The 6948-nt window shown below is 30.3% G+C and overlaps 1 long non-coding RNA gene across 1 annotated transcript; it reads left to right on the forward strand.

The window, feature by feature from the left end:
• The first annotated feature begins 288 nt into the window (after positions 1-288).
• LOC110607734 lies at positions 289-4562 on the forward strand. The gene is made up of 2 exons (XR_002486770.2): positions 289-881; positions 4283-4562. It is a non-coding gene; the product is annotated as an uncharacterized LOC110607734 (long non-coding RNA).
• The last annotated feature ends 2386 nt before the right edge of the window (positions 4563-6948 follow it).

Consider the following 6948-nt stretch of genomic DNA (forward strand, 5'->3'; position numbering starts at 1 on the left):
GAATAATTGTGTAAAATTTCACCCTATCAATCTTTAATCTTCAATCTTGGTTGAGTTGGAAATTCTCTAGTTTCAAATTTTGTCCTTTTATGTGCAGGTTGAGGTCATTCTTGGAGGTTGGAGAGAGTAGGACCACTAACAAAAAATAAAAGAATAAAATAAAAAAAATAATTGTGTAGTATACTAAACATTTTGCAAGGCTGGGCAAGACTCACCATGCCTACATTATTGCACTTTTAGTTATTGTTACACATAACGTTTTACCATTCACCGTTTGTTTACCTTTATTGTTATTATTTTATTTTTCCTTTTCTTTATCTTCATTTAATTCTAATCATATTCTTTTCGTTCTCTCTTTCTTTTGCAGCCATCACTCTCTCTTCACTCTCATCTCAATTTCACCTCCATGGTAAGACCTAAGCTAGTTGCCGCCACCGACAATATCATTGTCCAATCTCCCTCGACAGACCCAGCCCCTCATACCCCTAGAACTTTATGTGATGGACACCATTGCTCCTCTTCTCGTGCCTCCCATGCTGCATACAACTACCTCTTACCACAACCGCCATTCTCTATTGTAATCAATAGCCCCACAAATCCATTGCGCGAGCATCCTTCATTGCCAACATTCCAGGGGAGTCCATTGCTCTTTATCCCTCTATTTCTATTATTTCTTTTATCTTTTGCACATTGAGGACAATGTGTAAATGAAGTCCGAGGGATGTATAATCTTGCAATTTTTGGGTGTTTTTAAAATTTCTTTTGGTTTGTTTTAAATATTTGATGGTGCAATGTCTAATTTCTCTTATTAGGCCCATTTTTATTTTAAAAGTCTTGTGGCTCCTATTCATGAGGGATTGAGTTGCTGAAGTTTTGAGAGGGTAAGTCATTTTGCAATATTTTAGTAGTCTTAGTAGAATTTCTCTCCTTTGTCCATATTGCAAGGATCTTAAATACACAATGAGAGAGTTCTGTAATAATGCATGCTAATTTTTTTCTTACTCTTAATTGACTTTCAATTTAATTTAGGACTTTGCTAGAAACTGTCAAGAATTGCTTGATGATATTAATTCTCAATGATTGTTGCTAAGTGTCCAATTTATCATTTCATTTTCAATACAAAGGAAAAGAAAAAAAAAAAGAAAAGCACAAAAACCTACTCCACTGGCCGGTAATAGATAAAGAGTAGAGCTAGTAGCTACTTGAAAATTGTGACACAAGCAATTAGGGATGAGTATCACCAATATGAGCCCTCGTGCCAAAAAATTTGACACTTCAAGAAAGAAAAAGGTGCTCATAAGCTATATACTATGCAAAGTTGAAGTATAATAGATTTCTTGGCACTTAGCATAACTTAAAATTGCTTTTTGTGTTTCTAAATATATCCTGGATGGTTTTAGTATTTTTCTTGAGTTGAATTGATCTAATTTAATGGAAAAATTATTTATGTGCTTTGAATGAGAAGAGACTCTCCTTTGTGTATCTTTGATAATTGTTATTGTGGACCTAAGAGGGTGCATTTTGCTGCTGCTGCTACTCTTATATTGCCACTTAAACTTGATCTTTTGGGGTTATGTGACTTGAGTTTTGATTGATTGGGTTGAGGTCGAGTAAGAGAAGTTATATTTTAGGGTTTCAAAATTGGTTTGATTCATATTTGAGGGCAAGTATGGACAAAGTGTGGAGAAATTTGATAGGACGTAAATTCTTCCTATTTAGCATATACTTTAACATATTTAATTTGATTGGTTCTACTAAATTGTGGATATTTCTTTTCATTTTACAATATTGACAAATTCTACACTCTTTAAGAATGAGAGCTCTAAATTGAAAGTTTTAAGCAAGAATCAGAGGTGGAGCCGCGAAACGAGCCTTGAGCACGTCTCACGCTAAAGGTACAACTTATATCAGATAACTTATACTAGGAAGAGAATGGATCTATGAAGTAAACTTTGGATAAGGCTTATACGGACCTTGGGCGCATCTTATGCAATGTCATATGATTTTCAGATCTGATTCTCAAATCTCTGTAAATTATAGTTTAGGAAGATTATTTTCAGATACAATTTTACGAAGAAAGAGACTATTCTAGAATTATTACTTCTCTTTTAAGATGATATTTTCTTTTATTCTTTTTTAGATTAGGAAGAAACCCTATAAAAATGGAAGACTCTTTTAGGTTGGGGAACTTTTTGGATACTTTTTTATCAGTTTATGTTAGTTGCGTACTATGAGTTTCAACAGCCAACTCTTTTTATCTAGCTAGAGAATTTTTAAGGTGTAATTCAAAAGGATTGTAAGGTCGAATTAATCGTAATTCTTCATCTTTATTTCTAGTTTCTATGTTATTTCTGTTCCTCTTGAGATCATTATTTGTTTAATTGATGCATTATAGCCAATTGTTCAATTAAGTGAATAGTATAGAGTCATTCAAATTCATGAAGTATGTAATCACCTGTGGGTTTGATACTTGTGACAAACAATCTTTTATTATACAATAATGTATACTAATTTCATAGCTGCGCTGGTGTGAGCTTTTTGGTTAGAGACAGGTCTTTCTAATTTTTAATGTTGTTAGCAAATTAAATCTCATAGAGCTGATCATGTGGTTTATTTGTTAATTAGGGGTTAGATAGTGAGCTGATCCTTCTTGGTCTATTATCTAAGGGAAGATTATATTGTTAGACTGCGTCAATGATTCTAACTGGCTGATCAAAAATTAATTTGAAAATCTTTGCATCTATTATCAATTCCGAGAATTAATACTAAGATATTCTTGAAGCTAGATGTTTTCTCAATCTGATAGTCACTTTAATTACTTGCTATTTAGTTTACTCTTTTATTCATTTAGATCTCTTCAATTTAAAATCTCCTATTTTTATATTTTATTTTTATCAAGAAATAAGATTAAACCATTTTTGTGGATTTGACCGTACTCATCATATCTACAGTGATTTTTTATAAGAGTAGGATTTATTTTTGATGAATTCGATATCCATCAGTGTGACAGCTAATTCTCTATGTTTGATATGTCAATTAGATTATGAAATTATTGAACATGCTCTTTTCTGGTGTGATCATGCCAAATCCACCTAATTTATAAGTCCCAACTCCTTCAAACTAGATTATAGAGGCTTTCAATCTTTTACACAATTATGGGTTTCTTTGAGGCATCTCTTCCATTATGAGTCTATAGGAGTTTAAACAATTTATTATTATCACTCCTTGATCGATTTGAATGCAAGGAACAAAACTATGTTGGAGATTTGTATGCTAAATCCTTTTTAATTTATTGAATCGATTCAAAAAGCTTTATTTCAGCATCATATGCTTCATTATATTGTTTTTGCAATCTCTTTGCATGAAAATGATCTCCAAGTTCCTCCCAGGTGGCAGTCTCATTCAATTGGCTTATCAAAATTCAAGTATGATGTTTATAAACATCCTTATACTACTAATGCAACAATAACTGTTAGTAAAGAATTGTAATGGCTAGGTAATTGATGGCAATGCTAAAAAATAGTTGGTCTCCTCCCCTTTAGCAGGAGAGGCACGTGTAGTGCTAAAATATAACATCCTAACACATCCTAAAACTTCAAGGCCTAATAAGTAAGCCATAAAAAAAAAATCAAATAAATAAAAGGCTATACCTTAAAATGAAGAGACTAGAATGATAAGAAAGTCGATGCAAGTTACTCGTAGAAGGTACTTAGGGATTTCCTAATGTGTCAACTTGAGATGCTTACTAAAAACTAATGAGCTTACCTATATGACTTGGACTCCTAGGCTAAAAGGCATAAATTAAGTAGGTCAATCTATAAATATTAGAAGTTTAAAACTAAATTAAGACAAGCTTAAAAGTTTTGTAGGTTAAAGCATAACTATAGAATGTTAAAAGATAAATTCAATCCTAACAATTAATTTTATACAACCTCTTCATCCTAGCCCAATAACTATCAAAGATTAACACCTAAATAAGCATAAAAGAAGAAATAAAAAGTTTGTCTTCTTAAAACTACATAGTGGCCGAACCTTAATGACATGGAAACCTAATTATGCTTTCTTTTCTTTCAAATTTCACCCATAAAAAGTACTTCTCATCTAAACCTCTTTCTAATTTAAATATCTAGCGAAAGATCCACAAAAAAGAAGAAAACAAAGAGAAAATTTAAGGTATTTAAAGAGGTAAGTGATGGAAATGATAAAAACTATGTTCTTTCATGTTTTTAATCACTTTTATATTGAAATATGAATTAAAATCCTTGTTTTTCTTATTTTTTAGTAAAGAACAGGTCCAAAAGGAGGAAGATAATTCAAGGGCTAAGGGTAAGGAGGTGTAAAGGAAGTGTATGCAAAGTTTTTGAAGAAATTTGTGTAAAAGGTTTGGTATTTATGTATTTTCCTTTTTTCCTATTTTTCTTTGAATATGCATGGTTCGAGTTTGAGTTTGAATATTAAAAATGTACTCCTGAATATGTAAAATATTACCTGAATGATGAAATGACTTTTGGAAGGTCTAAAACAAAGAAACTAAGCATGGAGGTGAATACTTAAACATGGCATATTGTAGAATTACCAGGACAATACGTGTTTGCAGCCTTATAAATATATATGTATAGTTGTCCAAATGAGGTGTAATATGAATCAAAAGAAACTTGCAATCATAAAACTTTAATGAAGAGACCAATTCATGAATCTGTACTAAGATAGTGAAAATTGCAAGTAAAGCAAAACTAATACTAAGGTTAGTGCATTTGAAAACGCCTATGTTAATTAAGCTATAACTAGATCTATAATTAATAAAATAAGGTGAAACTATAGCCAAATGAACGCTAAGAACTAAAGCTAAAACTTTGTAGAAAGCATCTAAACCTAATTCTATATGCAAGTTGTGAAAATGGAAGTCTTTAACAGATTAAAAATTGGCATCAAATCTGGATTTATAACCATATTTTAGGGTTTGACAAAAAAAAAAACACCATTTAGGATATATAAATAAAAATTCATAACTTAAATTAGAATGGTCAGAATTAAATATATTATACCTTATTAGAAATCTGAGACAAAAACATATGAATTTTATAGGAAATCTCAATCTAATTCTGCCTTTAAGATGCTTGAAACCTTGCCCCAAAATCAGGCAGAATGCAACCTAAAGTTGAAAATAGGTTCAAATGGTCTGACATGCTAGCTTTGCGATGGAATTAAGAATATTTTTGCTTGACATACTTGCTTGACATGCTTGCATTATGCATGTGCTACTAAATACTCTCTCCATCCTATAATTTTTATTCATTCTTCCTTTTTTAGTTGTCCCAAAATTATTGTCCACTTTCCTTTTTTAGACTATAGTATTATAAAAATTGAATATTATAACCCTATTTAATTGTGTCTTATTTTCAATAAATCTTTTAAAACACCTCTTAGTATTTAATAGAATTTAATAAATTTAATATATGGGTATAATTGAAAAGTTAATAAAAAAATTGTATTTCTTAATATGTGTAAAAAAACAAAGTGTATAAAAATTATGGGATGGAAGGAGTACATATTTACTTAGTAAGTACTATATTCATCACTGGATATGATCAATGATATATATCTTTGCTTTTGAGGTTAATGTTATACACATGTTTGCTTGTGACCATAATATCGACATGATTGCTGACGGGTGTCGAATCCGTCAATTTAAAATTTACTTCCCTTTTCTTGATTGATAAGAACTTGTAGATAGGGTAAGTGAGTATCGTTTCCACAAAGAGTTTAATCCTGTTTAATTTAGATGACCAATTTGAAATAGAAGAGTAGTTTAATACAAAAAGTGAAAAGAAGAGAGTTTTTTTATGAAAGTGATTTTGAAAAATAAACTTAAAAGAAAATTAATAAATAATGCAATTGAAATTGAAGAAAAAAATAATAAAAAAACTTTCAGCCGAAGGTAATCAAATTGAGGTATTTTGCAGTTGATCATTGGTTAAAAACAAAATATTTCATATTATTATCTATTGTTTGGTTATAGTGGTTAAACACGCGAATCTCACCAATTCTTCCTTATAAATAAATTAATTCGCTTCGCGCTTAAATTAATTCCTAATTAACTAACAATCCCAACACGCGTGTAGATTTAATTAGTCAACTGCATTAAGAGAGAAAATTTAAACTTGATCAATAAAAACACGCGTTTTATTTAAATCAAATCTACTAATTTCTTAATATAAACTAATATATTAATTGCTATTTGCTATTAATCCAATTAAACAATTACAAATTTAATTAGATTAATTAGCAATATGTTGTCTTCCCAAGAGATTCAATGGGGGAATTCTCAAGAAAACAACAATGGAGGTGGTGTTCCTCGAATTCAGAAATTAATAGAAAATAGAAATAAGATGAAGAGAATTAAAGTGCATAACCTTACAACTTGAACAAATCTCAATTTAATTTAACTTTCAACTGAAAATAAATGTTTAGTCACTCAAGGCCATAATAAAATTATAAAAATTAAGCAAAAGGAGAAGAAGAGAAAAAAAAATAGAGAAGAGAGTGGGGGGCAGCAAGAGAGGAAATGAGAGTAAGAGGTAGAATATGATTCCCCAGGTTAAATGCCGAGAGTCTTGATATAGGCACAAAAATATAAAATATAAAATAAAATCTATTATCCCTATCTTATCTCTATTCTAATATGATCTTTATCCTTATCTGATTGCGTTTTATTCAATTTGACTCCACTTGAAACTGATTTTATCCTTACTTAGGTGACAAAATCTATCTTATCTCCCCATCGCCTCGGGTTACAGATTTGGTCAAGATTGTAGCCTCCCAGTATAAAAAATCCTTTAATTCAATATTTTTTCTTCATTTTCTCAACTTCTGCTCACAAATCTGTCCAAATTCAAATTAAAATTAAAATTAAATATTTAGATCAAAATTAAAGTAAAATCAAGGAAT

The sequence above is a fragment of the Manihot esculenta genome, chromosome 9, assembly GCF_001659605.2.
Source record: "Manihot esculenta cultivar AM560-2 chromosome 9, M.esculenta_v8, whole genome shotgun sequence".
NCBI classification, from domain to species: domain Eukaryota; kingdom Viridiplantae; phylum Streptophyta; class Magnoliopsida; order Malpighiales; family Euphorbiaceae; genus Manihot; species Manihot esculenta.